Source organism: Simochromis diagramma, unplaced genomic scaffold, assembly GCF_900408965.1.
Source record: "Simochromis diagramma unplaced genomic scaffold, fSimDia1.1 OVJJ01000024.1, whole genome shotgun sequence".
Lineage (NCBI taxonomy): Eukaryota > Metazoa > Chordata > Actinopteri > Cichliformes > Cichlidae > Simochromis > Simochromis diagramma.
In genome coordinates, this window is record NW_024387332.1 from 2196327 (window position 1) to 2216427 (window position 20101).

At 44.3% G+C, this 20101-nt stretch overlaps 1 protein-coding gene and 1 long non-coding RNA gene across 2 annotated transcripts in view; one reads left to right on the plus strand and one right to left on the minus strand.

The window, feature by feature from the left end:
• tpst1 (tyrosylprotein sulfotransferase 1) overlaps positions 1–9021 on the minus strand; it is a 63896-nt gene extending 54875 nt beyond the window's left edge. Inside the window, exon 1 of the mRNA XM_040006316.1 lies at positions 8883–9021. The gene's annotated coding sequence lies outside the window, so the exon portion shown is untranslated. The remainder of the gene's footprint in view (positions 1–8882) is intronic.
• On the plus strand, positions 5025–19850 carry LOC120718013. Its single transcript, XR_005692344.1, has 3 exons — positions 5025–5227; positions 5469–5473; positions 19839–19850. It is a non-coding gene; the product is annotated as an uncharacterized LOC120718013 (long non-coding RNA).
• Positions 19851–20101: the final 251 nt, after the last annotated feature.

Here is a 20101-nt window from a genome sequence, read left to right on the forward strand (position 1 = left end):
ACTCGGGCATTATTTACTGGGACGGGAGTTTGAGTTGGAAACTGACCACTGAGCACTCACCTGGATCCATTCCATGAAGGACCATAACAGCCAGCTGACACGATGGTACCTCTCACTGCAGCCATTCTGATTCACCATCCGTCACAGACCAGGCAAGCTCAATGTGGCAGATTATCTCTCCAGGTTGCCGCACAACGCCAACCTTCGGGTGGAAGGGGATGATGTGACGGAGTAACACCGTCCCGGGCCGCAGACAGGTGACCTGAGCGCATACACGCACCACCACCATTATTTTCTACGCTACCGTGGCTGCACGTCTTTTAGTCGACCGGGCAGATTACAGAAAGGGGAGAGAGGTATATTTTGAGCAGCAGGAGGATGGCCAACATATTTTTTTACCTACCTTTAATAAAGCCAGTCGCGTAGACTCCCTGTGATCGCCGATTATATGAGTGGTTATGCAAGCCGATGGTATGGTGTTCCGGGGTTCGAATAGTGGGTTCGCGTGCGCTTGGAAAGGTCACGTGAACTGCATTATTTTTGTTTGGGTTTTTTTTTTTTTTTTTGTTGGACCTGCATTTATGGCCTGGAAGTGTGTGTGTGTGTGTGTGTGTGTGTGCGTGTGTATATAACACACACACACAGCTACCTTAGTGAGGACCTTCATTGACATAATGCTTTCCCTAGCCCCTGACCCTAAACCTAACCATAACCTAATTGTAACCCTGACACTAAAACCACATTTTGAGCCTCACAAATGCCTTTAAATGCCTTCAAATTCTCTCTCTCTCTCTCTCTCTCTCTCTCTCACACACACACACACACACACACACACACACACACACACACACACACACACACACACACACACACACACACAGCTGGAAATAAGCTGGGGGAAAGAAATGATAAAGGGATGACTATTATGCCTAGTGGGAGGGGCAATGGGGTATAAAAGGAGGCCATCAGGGCCTACCTGGGCATACTGTGAGATGTTAGTGAGGGTAACCTGCAGACTGGCTCAGCCGCTTGTGTTTTGTATATAGATTTTTTGTTTTGAATTAAGTCAGTTGTTTATTTTCTTTGTAAATAATTTGTGCACCTGGGAGGCCGGCAGAATAAACTATACACACCGAACGCTTCCTGACTATGCCTGGATTTGTTCGGGAGAAGTTTAGGAGGGGACCCCACGACAAGTCACGAAGACGCGACAGAGGGCCTGGATTGCGGGGTAAGTCCCGAGACACACCGTGCAACAAGAAATCCCTTTCACTGGAAAGAACAGTGACTGTCGCTGCCCCCTCTCTCTTTCAGTACTCCAGAGTGAAGAGAGAGACAGGACGGCCGGGGACGCTGCTGGGTTTTCTTTGCCCCGTTCTGATTTTAGTGGATTTTAATGCTGTGGCTGACGCCACTGGACTTTTAGTGTTGTTTTTATGTTTTTACTGTGTGTTCTCCCTGGCCAGGGGTGTTTTTAACTGTTTTAAATCTTTTTTGTGAAATTAATTATATTTTAGTAATTGAGTTTTATATTGTTCTATTGCCTTGGCTACTCTACTGCTCTGTCTGTTTTTTGAAGGGTTGCCCTTTACTTAGAGTAAAACCTGGTGTCCACCTACATATCTGGCTACTCAGAACATGTCAGTGTCCTGCAACCACCTGTTGGTAAACTGGCCCTGCACGCTAATGTCTTTCGTCCCCTCTGTATGCTCGTATCGGTCTAACCTTTTCACTCCTTTGGGGGTTTTTTTTGTTTGTGTTTGTGTTTTTTTGTTTTTTTGTTTTTTTGCCTTTTCGTCAAGTCTCTTTGTACGGACCTGCCGTGTTCTCCTTCATTTTGTACATAACTGTTTTTGGGGCAAATAAAATGCAAGTAGGGGTTAAAACCGCAGAATGAATGTGTGGCGTGAATAAGGCACGGCGGGACCACGGAGCAACGTTCAGAGCCAACTTTATTTAATTCACGTCACACCACACACACCAACCCCTGAGTCCCCGTGTTTTAACACGGCGGGCGTGATTGCGGATGCCGTGCAGGTGCGTCCGCACGGCACCGCAAACCACGCCCCACCACATACCCCCATCGCCCGATTGAGGCCGGGGAGCAATCTGGCCGAACCTACTCCCCCCCCCCCGCGAACTGGGGCAAGACTCGGCCCAAAACATCGGCGCCCCAGCCCAAGCGACGGGGAAGCGTCCATTCTGGTGGCCGCCCGCGCATCCAGCGGCAACGGCGAAGTTGGTCCGGAGGTCGGCCGCGTAGCAAGCGGACACGGCCCCACAGGCATGGCCGTGAGCTCCTGTACACAGGCGGCTGGGCAGACGTCAGGCGCGCAGAATCGACTGGTGGCAGCGAGGCTGGACTAGCCAGCCCGCCGACCCCCGGCTTAGCGGGGCTGTCCCGCTCCTCTGCCTCCAACTCCGGCTGCGCAGGCTGCCCTGGAGCAGGGACCTCCGTCTCCTCGCACAGCTGCTCCACCACCGCCTCCGCCACTCCCGTTTGGAGCGGCTCCCCGCACTGCACCTCCGCCTCCAGCAGGCACAGCCCCTCGTCCACCTCTGGGTGGAGCGACTCCTCTTCCTCCGGCAGGTGTAGACCCTCGCCCGCCTCGTCCTCCGCCTCCGATTGGAGCGGCTCCTCCACCGCTCCCGGCAGGAGCAGCCCTTCACCCGGCTGCTCCTCCTCCTCCGGCAGGCTCGGACCCCCGCGTGACTCGTCCACCACCTCCGGCTGCCGAGGTGCCCCACACGGCTCCTCCACCGCTTCACTGTCCTCGGGACACACTTGTGGGGGTGGCGCCCAGGCCCAGAGCAGCGCCACCAGCTCCCCAATCCTTTCCAGGTGGCGCTCGGACCGGTCCTGCAGCTCTTCCTGCTGGCGACGCACCTCCACCGCCTGCTCCCGCTGGGCGGCCGCCATTTCGGCCACCTTCCGGGCCAGCTTCTCCATTCCCTGGCTCCGATACGGACCCGCCGTGCCGCCTCCTGGGTTTCGGCACCAATGTGGCGTGAATAAGGCACAGCGGGACCACGGAGCAACGTTCAGAGCCAACTTTATTTAATTCACGTCACACCACACACACCAACCCCTGAGTCCCCGTGTTTTAACACGGCGGGCGTGATTGCGGATGCCGTGCAGGTGCGTCCGCACGGCACCGCAAACCACGCCCCACCACAGAATGGTTACCAGTGCTGGAAATGTTAGTGCTTGATGCAGTGTTTTGATTTTGCTGCCACTTGTACCTACAATGCAACGTGCACAGGTCACGTGGTCTATCGATCTCTATAGGAATTTTCCAAGCAGGACCTGGAGGCATTGCAGGACTCGACTCGAGCTGAGATCTGAATAAACTGGTCACTGAAAGATTGCTGGAGCAACAAGGTAAAGAAGTTATTTTTCTTCAGGAGCTGATAACTCATAGCATGTATTAGGACCAATCAGAGGGCATCTCTTAGACACTCATAGCAACAAGATTTGTAAACAGGCAAAACTCCCCTGGTCGTGACAACACCAGACAACTTCTGGCTCCAAAAACTTAGGATAGAAGCCATGATAAAGATATGGCTTTAAAATTGTCATGATGTCCATCTTTTGTATACAGTCTTTTACAGACACTGGCCATCAGTTTTGTTTTTTTAAACCAAAGTTTCTCCTACTGGCCAATCACCAAGCACATCACCAAGCACATGGTTGGTCCTCTTCAGCAGGACCAATCATGTGCTTGTCAGCAACGTGTCTTTTAGGTTTACTTATAACCTGTGCTTAGTTAGTATTGGTGTTTGTTTCCCACCCTATTGTGTGTAAATGGTTTGGCCCAGTGGTTCCCAAACTTTTTTTGCTGCGCCCCCCTCTATTTTACAAGAAAAATGTTCGCGCACCCCCCCCCCCCCCCCCCCCCACCCGCACACGCACAAACACATCCTCCAACCAATTTATTTTGAGCGAAGAAAAGCTAAATTTGAGTGAACAAAATCATCTCCGAAAACGGAGTTTAGTTGACCTCTTTTATGGGCCTACTGATGATATTTTTGAATCCTGTCTTTGTACGTTTTTGTTTTGTTTTTGAGGGTTAAAATAAAGAGAACCCATTTTAAAGATATTTTTTCCTGTGTCTTTTATGCCTTTGCTACTTGCTCCCTCACAATGCTGTTTACTAATGTAATCAACCCTTTTCACATTTGGAAACGTCAGTTCAATTGGATACACTTTACAATGTTATCTTCAAACACAACATCAACAACACTGGACGTGAAACCTGTTTTCATTCTATTCTGTTGTCAATAGACAAGTTAGGAAAATACAACAGTTGAAGTTAATTCCAGAGAGGACCTGACTGACTATGTGCTGTTAGAAATGGCTGTACATGATTAATAAAATGCTATATCAATTAATGGGAAACATTCAGTTACAGCAGCAACTTACGCATTATAGTCTATTAACCCTTTATTTACAGGTCTCACAGTCTCTTTATATGACGACTTTTCACTCACTGAAGTCACTTTCATATTAGAGTCCACAACCAGAGTAGCTGAGATGCTAACCAGCAACAAAAGAAGGGCTCTTGCATGCATTGGTTACTGGGCTGATTTCAGAGGAGCTTCTAGCCTATCCTCACCCTAACAGCCTATCGCTGTAGAACACTGCCTAATGCTTCCAGTCATTATCCTCTCAGCCTATGATACTCACCGGCAATGACTGCGATAAGAGGGCAATTTCCTCAAATGTGTCTTTCACACATTAACCCCTCGTCACACAGATGCTGCTCTGACTCCAGCGTGGGCATCAGCTCTCAGCACTTACAAAGAGCTTTTAAACTTCAGCATGTACTTCAGCATGTACTTGTACTGCAGCCAAGCCTCAGGTTGCATGCCTCAGACCATCAGTAACAGCTCTAGTCCTTTTGCAGTACATCTCTCCAACACTCTCAGACTGACAACAAATTGGACAGAAAACAGTCTTATAATATATTAAGACTCGAGTGTTTTTATTAGTAGTGGACATGTGTACTTTACAAGTAATCATCTGCCTTTTCCAGAGGCAGACTAATAATGTTCTCACTCCCAAAGCCTAACATTTTACGCTACGTGACAAATCGTAGGTATATTGCGCTTCCGGGCACCCAACACGTCCCTAGATTACGAGATCAGAAAAATGAGGAAACATGAGAACCGTTTGGAATGAATCTACACATGTACGTTCGTTTTACTTAAATCGCTTTGGAAAACAGTATCTAACGTGAAAGTGCTGGTTGAGGTGAGGGTTGGGGCTGGAATACATGGCTGGAACGTGTATTACCGCGGGAGCGTCATTCTGCTGGATTTCATCCATAACCTGGCGCGTAGCATAAGAACGTCACCTTTCACATTCCTCAGGAACACCACGGGACAAATCATCACTATCTTACACCTCGGGAGTGATAATGTCCCAATCCTATCATCCTTTTAGGGCGGCCTTAAATGGATCTAAGACTCTGTGTTCCCTTAAATGGTTCAGAGGTGATGGTTACAGAAATGTATTCGTAGTGAGCGCCTCAAAAACATACTAAAAGCTTTTATTTTATTAAATAAATAAATTAAATTAATTATTAAATATTGCTATTAAATGCATTACATGTGAGTGGAAAACCAATAAAAATGAACCTGTAATCGCATGTAAAGCGAACAGGGAGAAAATGTAGCTTTATAAATAAGGTTAAAAAACAAATGAGAAACTCTTCAATGGTGTGTACCACATCAATATAACACTTCTTTTTCTTTTGATACATTTAATGTGCATTTAAGTCACACTACTGCTACATTTCCGGGGAACACAAAGCATTGCAGTTGTCAAGTTTTTGTTGTTGTGGGCTGAGAAATGGTTCAATCCAAAGGAACCATTGGCTGTAGAGCAAGCCATCCAGGAAACAAGAAACTAATGTGATTGGAGGTTTTTAACTCATTCTTTGAATAAATGAGAATCGGCTGCCCATCCAGTTCCAGCAAATAATAATATAATGATGTGGCAATAAAAGGGCCCATATTTCCTCCTCCTGTCGTCGCAGACATAAATACGATGAATTTGTGATCTCAATAAAAGGAAATTGATTCTTCTCGTGTAGGCAGCTGTAACATAGACTGAACTACCAAGGCTGAACATATGCAATGCTCAGGCAACACAGGACCTGACCAGTGGCTGAGTAACAATATTCAGTCCAAATATAAAATCATTTTTAACCGAGTTAAAGCTGTTTTGAACAACTTTATGTTAACAGTTCATCAAGTTTAATAAATCAAATCTTTTTTAGTTTTTATTGAAAGCATCTTTCAGCTGATTCTTTTGTTGCTGTGGTCTTCTTTGTTCTTTGCTTTCATGTTAAGTCAACAGCAGACATCACCTTTTCACTCAGAGCCAGCATGCACACAGGTGCCTCATTGATTAGTTGTCATGTTAGACTAATGTGAGGACCTATTTACTTTCCTGCCACTTACCAGATGTACAGTTACTCATGTGTTAAATCTTTAAAATGTTGTTGTGATGTCTAATAGTTTCTGGTAGTAATGAAGCACATCGGTGAATCATGCCACTGCTGCAGCCCATTAAAACATTTTTCCCCATGTCTTGAACCTTCCAATGAATTAATCGCCATAATGGCCCGTGACAGCACCAGCATTTATGTCTAGCATACAGCTCCAGACACAAACTCCTTTTTACATTATGCAAAATGGTTGGCAGCAACTTTCCTAAGATCCTTCTGCTGCAAATAAGCAAGCAGCAAGCTGGACGTAATGCATTTGTAGTTTAATTGGCGTTGACACTTTATTGTATTTCCTTCCCACTTTCCTAATTCCCCTGGGAGCTCTGGCCCTGCCTGGTGCCTCATTGGCGAAACTTGAGCCCAATCAAGACGATATACTTTTCCAATAAGAACCTCCTGATTGTGCCATGTCAGAGATTCTGCATCCAAGTCCGCTTTCTGAGTGGGGGAGATGGCTTTAGAAAGTCAAATATGTCGTCCAAACGTGCTCATTAAGTTTGAGGGGGCCACTGCTAATCGTGTATTGGGTTGACGCTGCAGTAACTGATAGCCGGGCTGATGAAAGTCAGAGATGTGGAGAGGTGATTTTACTGCTGCTAAGACGTTTTCTGCTCCTTTCAGATTATGTTTCTCGTCTTAATGATGGTCCTGAGTCTGGATCTGCAGACAGATAAATTTGTATCTCTGATCTGCCAATGCTGCAAAAACTGAACAGCTGGTATTATTATACAGTAGCATCAAAACTTTGACACTTTCAAGAATATTTGGGCTTTTATTTTCTTAACAACAGGAGGTGTAACACATTTCAGTGCTGAATGCACAGTGCCCTCTAACCTGAGAGCATAAATGAATAAAAATGCTGGTTTGATTTTGGTTATTTTTACATTTATGATGTTCAGGATGTTGCAGCTTTCATCAGAAATATAGACGAGTGTCCAGTGACACATACAGTACTGTAAAAAGTATTTGCCCCCTTACTTCTTATTTTTGTGCATATTTGTCATCAAACAAAGCAAATACAAATTGCAGTTTGCAAGTTGTAGCACAAATTAAGAGCAATGTATAGATGGATCAGCAGACACGGGTTTCACGTGTGGCACTCTCGATGGATTGAGTTGTTAATAAAATTGTGATGATGTGAAACGTCGCACAAATGTACGTCTTTTTTTTCATATTGAAGAAAAAGTCGGTCAATCTAAGCTGATCCCAGCTGACCTCGTACAAAATACTTAAGCAACCAACAGAATCTGATCATTCAGTCATTTATGTTTAATCTGCATTCAACAAAGACATACTGAACAACGTACTGTGAGCTGACAGTGACGCTGTTTTTGGGAGTGTCGGGCCCGGACAATATCTAAAGTTGTCCTCTGTCACATGCAGCAGACAGAGGGAAATACCTCGAGTCAGCTCTCTGGAAATCGTTGGTAAATATTGGGTTTAGATTAGGTGCTGCCCTACATAACATCCGAGGTACAAGACACATGCTGTGAATCCCGTGTGCTCTTCCCTGTGGCGTGTACCAAACAGAAGCTCGCTGGTTCCCGTGGTCCGCATTGTGCTCGGCCAACATACTGAACTGCCCCGGACCCATCCACGGCATCGCATTATTGTTAGAAAGTGCTTGATGCATTGAATAAAGTGCTGCGTGAATGTGGCTTTTAGTAAAACCACTTTGAGTACTTTGAGAGTAAAAAAGCACTAAAGTAAATCCCGATCCATTTACTTTGTGCTTTGTTTCCATCAGACTGCGACTGTGTGTGCACTGCTGCACAACTGCTAAAAGGTATTGATTCAGATAGTGACAATAACCATTCTGTGCAGACACTTTCAAAACTGAGTCGTAAAAAACAAACTGAACGTGTTCAAACATCTATTGCATAATGAGCATCGGACAAACAGCCCGAGCTGGCATGAAGGCAGCACCACCAGAGGAGCATTTTAAGAAGTGTTTGAAAAACATAGAAGGCAAAATCCAGATAATAATGATAAAAGCCTAAAAAACTATCATCAGAAATGTCTCAATATTCTGGAACACAACTCTCCTAAGAGTTCTCAAATCACATTTTGTCAGTTACATTATTCTTCGTGCCCCCATCTGGGTTTGTTTCCTAACAGCCTCAGTCTCTATAAACATGTTCATCAGTATCTCATAAGGCAATACGTTTTTTTTACCAAACTAACAAATACAAAAACTAAGGTGATATTTTTAGTTTAGTTTTCCAAGATCGCAAAATAATTGTTTTATTTTCTATTTTAGTTAATTGAATATTTTTATCCCCACATCAGGTTTTAGTTTGTAGTTTAGTGAACTGTAACTATCAATTATTGTTGATTCATTTTAAGGATATCCAAACTTTTACTCACCCTCTACAGCTGTAACTCCTCACAACAACTAGTTGCTGACTCATTTGCTTTTCTACTTCCTCTCTCAAAAATACTTTTGGGGAAACTGAAGTAAGAACTAAAATACTCCAAGCAGCTGCTGAAGAGTGAGTCAGCTTGGTGATGAATCCCAGGTCCCTGCTCTGCAGTAAAGGATACAGGGCTGGTACGCCAGAGCCTGGGATGTTATGCAACACTAGTGTGCAAACACAGGATTGTAATCACAAACCTAACCTGCTGAACATCCTGTACCTCTCACTACACTGACATAGACCTATCAAACTAGACCTCGATTACACATCTGTGTTTTAGAGCACCGGGAGCAGTTCAGATATCTGCATTTATCCACAGGAAGTGCAAGAATATAAAGAGCGTGGAATGGGAAAAGCTGAGGAACCACATGGGGTGTAACATTTTTGCTTTCCACTCATCTGAACTTTGATTGAACTCCTGTGGAGAAAGTGAGTTATTCCAAACACGCAGAAGCTTTGGTAAATGTCACAACTGTTAGTCTGACAGGAAACAAGTGAGACGGGAGCACAGAGACAGAGAGCTGCTGGGACAATGGCATGATTCAGAGCAGCGAGAGCACAGAGCAGGCCAGCAGGATGCAAATCAAACCTGTGTCTGGAACCTGTAAACAAAGAAATGAATCAAATGTGTAATTGTGCTGTGGCAGCCTGGTGATACAGCATGAACAGCTCGAGGTACAAAAGCATCTCTGGTGCTGTCACGCAGAGACAGACGAGCTGGAAACATTCAAGTGTAGTTATATAGCACCAAACCATGACAGCAGGCTGATCAAGGTGCTTTAATACTGTAAGGTAGCAAGCCAACAATAATACAAAGAAAACAGAGGAAAGCCCAAAAATCATGCGTCCCTCTGTGAGCAAGCACTTTGGGGCCAGCGGGAAGATCATGACCCAGCGTTGTGTGTTTGTGGACTTTTTTCATTGTTGTGACCTTGGTGAGTGATTTATGTTTCCTAGTCTCTCTTGGTATCATTTCTTTTCTTTGTGCTTATTTTTTGTTATTATTTACCTCTTGTGTAATCCAGATTAACTGTTGCGTTCCCCTCTTGTCCCTCAGACCTTTCTTACTAAGACGGTCCGTTATAGCCTCGATCTCTGTGTCTGTCTTCAGCTTCCCCTTTGTCTCCCCAGCCCATCATGTCTCTCTCTGTCCCTCTCAGCTCTGTCCTGTCTGTCGTGTGTGTGTATTCTCTTCCAGCGAGTGTTTCCTGTCTTATTTTGATAGTCCTTAGCTGTGTCTCAATTCAGGGGCTGCATCCTTCGGAGGACACGACCAGCATGCGAGGCTGTGAAATTGGACGGTCTAGCTTTCAGATCTGCGTCACCGCTGTCTCGGTGGAGTTTAATAAACTCGGCCGTCTGCTCCTTACTATCTAAAATATAACAGGACACTGGAGTAAACTCTCGACCGTCTCACACTTCTGTTTAATCAGTTTTCTGTTTGACGTTTGTTCAAGGAGGAACCCACCCAATGGATTAATAAAGTTTTATTTAATCTAATCTAATAACTTTAATCTCAGCCAAACCAATTTACTCTGGAACAAATAAAACACTGAAAAAAGCCAAACAGTAACATTTTTAAGTTATCTGAGTGGCTTACATATTATGTTTAACCCGAGTAGCGAGAGACCGCGGGGGTCTAAAGACGATGTGCCGGGAGTCCGCTGCTCTCGCCGGCTCTAGTGACCCTCGAGCTCTTGGCTAGCTATCGAGCTGGTGGGTAACAGACGTCTCCGAAAACATCGGAGCACTTTTACAAATATGTGATGTCTTGATAAACCGAGCAGATATTTGACGTTTACACAGCTACTTTCTCGCCTGAAAATATGTTAAAAGTTTATTTTGTGACCCAGAAAGAATAATAAGAGTAAGTGTCCTGTGTCGGGTGTGTCCTTCGTGTTGGGCCACGAAGGACACACCCGACCCATCCTTCAAATCTGGGGAAATGAAGGAGGCATTTGTCGGCCGCATTTGGAGCAGCCTTTGAATTGGGACAGCCTTCATCACCTGGCCTTGGCCTGCAAATGCGGCCTCCGAAGGATGCGGTTCCTGAATTGGGACGCAGCCCTTGTCTCATGTGCTTTGTGTTCAGTTTTCTTCCCATCTCGTTCTGTCTGTATGTCCCAGCTGTGTCCCCCTGCCGTCTCCACTCTCCCAATCACATGTCTGTGTATTTATAGTGTCCGTTTCCCTTTGTCCATTGCTGGACTGTCCAGTCAGGATGTGCAGGACACAGTCACAGTCATTTGTCCTTTTCATGTCTGTAATTCCTCTCAGTGAACCTCCGTTTTCGGGAACACCTATAATGTTTCTTGACTGGCAGAAAGGTGTCGAGGCCCTGAGATAGGACCACCAGCTCATGATGCTTCCTCCACTGTAGTGTGCAGTGCTTTCTGTAGTCCGGGGAGTTCAGCACTGATTCTGTGGATCATCCAGGTGTCCGTCTGTAAACTGTCATTTGAAGAACATCATTTTCCTTTATAGATTTCTTGTTCAGCATTTTTCTTTCTGAAAACACATTAATAATACAGGTGTTTGCAAGTTGTGGAGATTTCCGTTCTTTTCCACCTCTTTTGAAATTGTCCACTGCAGATCTGAGCACGATCTGCAGGACACACACTTCTTAGGTGCTGTGCCAGTTGGCATCAGTAGCTTGGCCAGGTGGAAGCTACTCTACGTTCTTCAGTACTTTTTATTAGAATCTTTTTTTCCACATGTTGCTGTAATGTGAAGCATTAAATATGCCACATTTTGAGGTTTATTTTTATTTTTCACACTTAACAAATGGAGGACAGCCACTGGTAATCCAACTGCTGTGACAAGAGCATGCAGGACTGAATCAAGTACAGATGAATCTATAAAGAGTAAGGTGGGAAAATGAGCTACTGAGCTGTTTTTAGTTTGAGGTTAACACAAAAACACAAAAAATATGTTGCCTTAAAAGGTGTCAGTGATGATAATGGATGAAAGGACTCCAAAGCTGATTAGCTTGTACACACTGGCAGAAACATAAAATAAGATTTTTGTAAATACAGATACCGAAAAACTTTAAATTTGGCGGTGTAATAATTTTAGGTGCTGTCCCTGGATGTTTTTAAAGCATTCACTCGTCCCAGTTTTCATCCCAACACACGCTGTTCTGATTCATCTCTGAGACGTTGTGCGGATGTCTTGATTCGAGCTGCCAATCCTGCCAAAAATTCAGCAGTTATATTTTTAAAAGAGTCCTACACAGCCCAACCCACACACCAAACAACCACCGAGTCTCCAGCACAGCATCGTAGCAGAATTATGAACATGTAGCTCCCTTCGTCTGAGGTTGTTGTGCTGGTTGGCATGACAACGAGGCAGCTGTAAACGCCGTCTCCCTGTCGTTGCCTACAGTAGTTGATCCTATCAGGTCACAGAGCGAGAACATCACTGATGCTTGATGGGAGACAGGAAACTTCAAACACTGTACTTCCACACTGACTAGTCCCTTTTTTCACTGCTTATAGAGTATAAGCAGTGATATCTCATATCGAGGATACACGGAGGGATCAACCAACAGCTGAGCTACAAAACATGAGCCAGTGTATGTAGGCTGTGCACTGAAAGATCAGTGCACTCCTCATCATTACAGTCTACTGTTATCATAGAATACAGGTAAGTGTCTAACTGTGACAGAGCGATGCTGTTACTGAATGTAGATGGTAAAATCTACACTACCAGTCAAAAGTTTGGACACACCTTCTCATTTAATGGTTTTTCTTTATTTTTACTACAGGGTGGGCCATTTATATGGATACACCGTAATATCAATGGGAATGGTTGGTGATATTAAAGTCCTGTTTGTGGCACATTAGTATATGTGAGGGGGCAAACTCCTCAAGATGGGTGGTGACCATGGTGGCCATGTAGAAGTCGGCCATCTTGGATACAACTTTTGTTTTTTCAATAGGAAGAGGGCCATGTGACACATCAAACTTATTGGTAATGTCACAAGAAAAACAATGGTGTGCTTGGTTTCAACATAACTTTATTCTTTCATGAGTTATTTACAAGTTTCTGACCATTTATAAAAATGTGTTCAATGTGCTGCCCATTGTGTTGGATTGTCAATGCAACCCTCTTCTCCCACTCTTCACACACCGATAGCAACACCGCAGGAGAAATGCCAGCACAGGCTGAAACTACGGATACTGATCCGTAGTTTCAGGAGCTGCACATCTCGTATCTTCACACCATAGACAATTGCCTTCAGATGACCCCAAAGATAAAAGTCTAAGGGGGTCAGATCGGGAGACCTTGGGGGCCATTCAACTGGCCCATGACGACCAATCCACTTTCCAGGAAACTGTTCATCTAGGAATGCTCGGACCTGGCACCCATAATGTGGTGGTGCACCATCTTGCTGGAAAAACTCAGGGAACGTGCCAGCTTCAGTGCATAAAGAAGGAAACACATCATCATGTAGCAATTTCAAATATCCAGTGGCCTTGAGGTTTCCACTTGATGAAGAATGGACCCACTATCGTTGTACCCCATATACCACACCAAACCATCACTTTTGTTGGTCCAACAGTCTTGGAGGGATCCATCCAATGTGGGTTAGTGTCAGACCAATAGCGGTGGTTTTGTTTGTTAACTTCACCACTCACATAAAAGTTTGCCTCACTGAACAAAATCTTCTGCGTGAACTGAGGGTCCTGTTCCAATTTTTGTTTTGCCCATTCTGCAAATCCTGTGCGCTGATCTGGGTCATCCTCGTTGAGATGCTGCAGTAGCTGGAGTTTGTAAGGGTGCCATTTGTGAGTAGCTAATATCCGCCGAAGGGATGTTCGACTAATGCCACTCTCCAGTGACATGCGGCGAGTGCTACGCTGTGGGCTCTTGCTGAATGAAGCTAGGACAGCCACTGATGTTTCTTCATCAGTGACAGTTTTCTTGCGTCCACATTTTGGCAAATCCAACACTGAACCAGTTTCACGAAACTTAGCAAGCAGTTTGCTAACTGTAGCATGGGAGATGGGTGGTCTCGTAGGGTGTCTTGCATTGAAATCTGCTGCAATGACCCGGTTACTGCGTTCACCAGATATCAACACGATTTCGATCCGCTCCTCACGTGTTAACCTCTTCGACATGTCAATGGCTGTGAACAAAGAGAAACTTGTAAATAACTCATGAAAGAATAAAGTTACATTGAAACCAAGCACACCATTGTTGTTCTTGTGACATTACCAATAAGTTTGATGTGTCACATGGCCCTCTTCCTATTGAAAAACAAAAGTTGTATCCAAGATGGCCGACCTCTAAATGGCCACCATGGTCACCACCCATCTTGAGGAGTTTGCCCCCTCACATATACTAATGTGCCACAAACAGGACTTTAATATCACCAACCATTCCCATGTTATTACGCTGTATCCATATAAATGGCCCACCCTGTACTTTCTACACTGTAGATAAAAAATGAAGTTGTAGCCGCCTTTGACCCTCTCAATAAGCTTCATGATGCAGTCACCTGAGATGGTTTTCACTTCACAGGTGTGCCTTGTCCGGGCTCATTTGTGGAGTTTCTTTCTTCTTAATGGGGTTGGGACCATCAGTTTTGTTGTGCAGCAGTCAGGTTGGTACACAGCTGACAGCCCTATTTGACATGGCAAGAACCAATCAGCTCAGTAAAGAGAAACCACAGTCCATCATTACTTTAAGAACTGAAGCTCCTCCCATCTGGAATTGAGTGCTTGGTGTCTTATTTAGAGGAGTATGGGGTATTGGGCTTGTTGCTTTGTGCTCTCCAGCTCCAGTACAGCCATTGCCAGTGCTTGATGGTAATGCCAGAATAAGACCAACTTACTGTCTACTACAGCTGACCTTTGCCTACAGTTCTGTTCTGTTTTTATGGACAGAATCTGAAGGGGTGAAAGGTCTGGTTATGTAGTTACAAGATCTTGTTTTTACTTTTTGACAATAAAAGTTTTTTGTTGACTTCACTGAGCAACGACCTCCACCTGACACCACAGCAGTTTCTGGTTGAGAGACGTGGGCCGGAGAAGAACTGGCACCTCGAAGTCCGAGGCCATGGCCCTCAGTTCAAAAAGGGTGAACTGTGGTACCTTAATGGGTTACAGTGGCAGAGGTGCCCCTCCTCTCAGCTACAGATCAAAGCTCGCCAAACTTGGACAGCTGGCTGGTCTGAAAGTCTCACTTTCTGCTGCCACATTTGGACGGCAGGGTCAGAATTTGATGTTAACATGAAAGCATGGATACACAGTGCCTTGTATGAATGATTCAGGCAGCTGGTGGTGTAATGGTGTGGGGGATACTCCCTTGGCACACGTTGTGCGCCTCAGTATCAAGTGAGCAAATACCACAGCCTGTCTGAGCATTGTTGCTGACCACGTCCGTCCCTTTATGACCTCAGAGCACCCATCCTCTGAGGATGTTTCCAGCAGGACGATGCATCATGTAACAAAGTTCAAATGACTGCAAACTGTTGTCTTGAACATAATAAGTTCACTGTATGCAAATGGTCTCCATATGGTCATCAAATGTCAAAATCAGGAGATTTACATCATTGGTGTGCTGATACACAATCTCTGAGCACTGTCTCCTTGAATTAGGGCAGTTCTGTAGGCAACAAAAGGCTCCAACCAAATACGAGTCTCTTACATACAGTACGCAGCACAGAGTACAATTCAACCACTCAAGAAACGTCGTAACTTAATTAAAACAGCCATAAGGTTGCATCCACCTAAAAAAGTGAACATTCAAACTGTCATTAAGACAGGATTTTATTGCAGAACCAAAAAAAAGTTTGGTTTCATCAGTCTTGTAAGGTAAGCGGTAGTTGGAAACAGTGACAGGACTCTCTTAAAACACCATCTGATCTGTAGCTCTTCTAGAGCTGTCAGTCATGTCATACAGTCTTTATCCACAATGTCTCACATTTCCACTATTTCACTTCATTCTCAAGCCTGATTTATAATCCTGTGTTGAATCCCTGTACAGCCTACACCAGAGTAGGTGATGCATTTGCGTGTGCCTTTAAAATTTGAATCAATTTAGCCTATGCATGGACGATGAGCGCTTTGAAACCAACAGAATATATAGTATTGTCTCAACTACATGCAATTACAGCCTTTAATTTTACAGAGGCATTATCCTTATAATATCTTTATACGGCACATTACTACTACGCAGACACAGGCTATGATTTTGGCATTGATTTAATGCAATACAATAAAGGAAGCTTAGTGTGTTACCAGCAGTGTTACCTGCTGATCAATAAAGACTAGCTGTATTCTTCCCACAGTTAACAATGAACGATTGCATAGTGATGCTAATTTGTGATACTCTAAATTATTAATTCCACAGAAACTGGAGCTAAATCATTTTTCCAAATCATTTCTGGCCATATCATATGCAATGTAAATATGTAAAAGAGTAAGAACAGAAAACATGTAGCTGACGTACCTGTCAGGTAAACGATGCTGTCTGACATCAGAGCAGCTGTTAGAAGCATGGAAATTTCCTACGGCAGGAAATCACAAATGTTACACTGTTGCCCCACAACCCAAAATCACAGATCACAACACTGAGAACAGGTGACTAACAGAGGCACCATCAGGCCTCGGAGCGCGTAATCACTTATAGCAGTGACAGATGGTAAACGATGGTGAGCTTTCACACCAATCAATGTTCCAGGCTGAAAGAACAAGAAAACACGGCACATTTGAAAAGGAACAAAAGCCCAATGATCCGACTCGGAGTTTGTAAATTCATACAAACTGTGTAAAGGTGATTTCCATCTTATCTTTAATTAAAATTTACACAGACAAGCTTTGGTTGGATTTGTGGATGCCCCAGAGCTGATACGGTCGTTGTAGGTATGAACTCGAGACTTTTAAAATGCCTTTGAGCGCCACTCAGCTACATTCTCTTCGTGTTCCTTCTCTTCGCTTCTCAAACTGATTCCAGACCAAATTCAGACCCATACTCAGAAAACAGGAGGTGTACAAAAAGCATTACTACACTGTACAAATAACACCAGCTGCAGTTTGTTTGATTTATACCCTGATGATCTCGTCACCTTCCAATAAATCAATTGCTGTTTACCTCTGGATGTGTAGTTTCGTGTGACCAAAGGCTGCACATTTGCATCAGACATTACAGTGACATCAGTGTTTGTTAGTGATAACAGCAACTTGCCCAGTGCATTGATCCATAAATGCTACCTGAGTGTACCTCCTGTTTCACTGAGATACAGATAAGCTCAAAGACTTTATTTTAAACTGTCAAAACTGTTTTTCTGTAATAGAACTACGAAGACTGAAACCAAAAAAGTCCAAATGGCATTTTTAACACAGACAGTAACATGAGTATTGGACACATCACCAGTTTTCTAAAGGTGATAATTCTAACCAGATGTTGGTAACAACCCATCTAATCCATACGTGCACGGCACAGAAAGGAACTGGCTGAAACAGCAGAGAGGCAAAACACTAGAGCAGCTGTGTGAGACTGTAAGACCAGACTGACCAACCTGTGTACTGACTGCAAGAAAGCCTGTACTCTGTGCCTCGCATGGATCTGGAATGCTTGGAACTGTACACGACAGGACCTTAAGAGCCTTTGTCAGGAATTCAACGGTTATGGTTCTGCATGCGCCTGAACCTCCCTAACAAGATCAATAACAAAACCGGCTACTGATACCAAATACGGTAAGGTGCAGTCACCAGCCAGCTCCATGGATGACATCAAGTCATTTGCCAGAAGTGAACGAGACATCAAGCCACTGATCCACACCACTAGGATCTACAGCAGGGGTCAGCAACCCTTTTTTTTGTAACGGTATAAACAATGAAAGGTGGTGGATTGGACAGATGCTGGCCGGTGTGTAAAAATAACTCAGTTGTTTGGTGGTGGTTATGGCGGAGCTTCCACAGATTCAGTAACATTAACAAGTGGTGGAGGCCAGCAGGTGGATGAGGGAGAGGGGAGGCAGGAGGAGAGACCCGAAGCGGCCGCCGGTCCGAGTGTCAGGTGAAGTGCAGATATAAACCAAGTTTAGGTGGAGTTTATTTTCGTTGACTTTTTACAGTCAGTTGCAATAACTCGTACTGCGTGCTAGCTAGCATGACGGAGTTTCTATACAGCTGGGTGGGTGCTATGATGTTACCGATAGTGAACTTTATTTTATTCATAAGGTTAGTTAGTAGAGTTGCCAACGTCTCCTTAAAAAAATGGAATGGTCCCTCATTCAGAGAAAATATTACACGTTTGGTGTTGAGCTGAGAGGAGACGCAGTTTGTCCCGGACTTCATCTAGAATGAAAAAAAGACACAAAGCTGGAGTTATTCTGTGTCTTTGCTGCACAGCTGCCTCTTCTTCTGTCATTCTCTCCCCTCCCTCTCCTGTTTCTACTTCAATCATGAAACTGATCAATGATCAGCTGATCGACTTTTCTCTCTTGTTTGTTTATCGCCCACTTTGAGCCAGAAAGAAGAAACCAGCAGATGTCGCGCTAAACAACAGCAGCACGTTTAAGCTTGATCAGCTGTTGTTAGAATTTATTTAATATTCATTTCTAGTATCAGCTGAGGTTTGCTGGAGCCACAGCTGTAAAGCTGCTGGTCATGATGTCGGTTTGGATATGTGGTGAGAGGGAAACATGCAGATGAAACCAGGAGATGTCCTTACTGAATCATCAGAGCTGAACAGGTGATGGAGAAACAGGTTTACCTTTTAGGTGACATGAATGAGTTGAAGTTATGAACTGTTTCTGAGAGACAAATAACACCAGGATCCTTTTCTAAGTAGCTGACAGCTGGTAACTGTGCAGGGGCGGGTCTAGCAAAGTGTTGCCAGGGGGGCAGGTAGGGCATTAACAGGGAAAGGGGGGCACAAAGAAATACTTTCTTATTCTCATTTAAAATGTCTCGCTGTTATTAAATAATTATCTGAATCTTGCGAACAAAGTTTTAATCTGATGTGAAATGTATAGAAATCATACATATACCAACAAGACTGTACATCACTGTCACAACAGCGTCTGTTTTCATTCAAAGGCTTTATGGCTTTAATACCTGGGGGGCCAGTCTCTAGTCAAAATGCCCGGGCTGATTTTTTTGTCCCAGTCCAGCCCTGGGCACGACACGCAGTGACTTAATCTGAGAGGGTGCATTAAAAAATAAATGGCCGCACCAGCGGTGCACATCGCAAATCAGCTCGCATAGACACATTAGTTGTGTCGCTTCTTAATGACGGTATCTTAGCTAACAACCCCAACTACCAGATTCAACTTGTCATTGGCTAAAAATAACTTCGCCCACCGGTGAGAGGGACGTTGTTAGTTTTCCATATTCCAACACTTCAAAAGCTTCAGCAGCTGTGCGCTCAGCACAGCATCAGCACCACGGAGATACACGGATACATCCGTAGACTCGAGACACAAGGCGTCTTGGGGACTTTCAGGTGTTTGGACCAATGTTTTCTTTTCTGATCAAACCAGAAAGCTTTAATGAACAGCTGGATTTGTCTCGCATTAACTGGCTGAGTTAATGCAACATCGAAGCAGCTGTAATCCACAGCTGTGCGTGTTCATGGAGCTGCATGTTCACCTGCTGGACATCACTACCTGACAGGTTTAACTGTCTTCAGAACATTGCAGAGGCCTTACTGACAGTATTTGGCTCTGCATGTCTGTGTGAGCAGATTTTCTCTCCCATGAGTCCTCAGGCAGCCTCTGAATGCTGGACACTGGGAGACCTGTAGATCATTAAATGTGGGATCTCAGAGATCACATTAACATGTGTCTCTGTATTAACAAAATAGCTGATAACTATTCACTGACAGCTGCCAACATCTGCAAACAAATATATCCTATAAAGTTGTTCTATATAGTGTGTAACTGTTAATATAGAGCGTTATTAAATTTATAGCTAATGCAATCATATGGCACACTGACCTCTGAGGAAATTTTAAATGGCACTCACCGTCAGAAAGGTTGCCGACCCCTGATCTTCAGCAATGACAGGGGCCATAGTACACAACCTGTGCAACACTGTTCACGTCAGGGTTACCAGTTATTTGGATTTTTAAAAGCCAGCTAAGATGCATCGATTTACTCAAACACTTCAGTAACATTTGTGTATTTTATGCTTTGATTCTTGTACAGCTCGACCT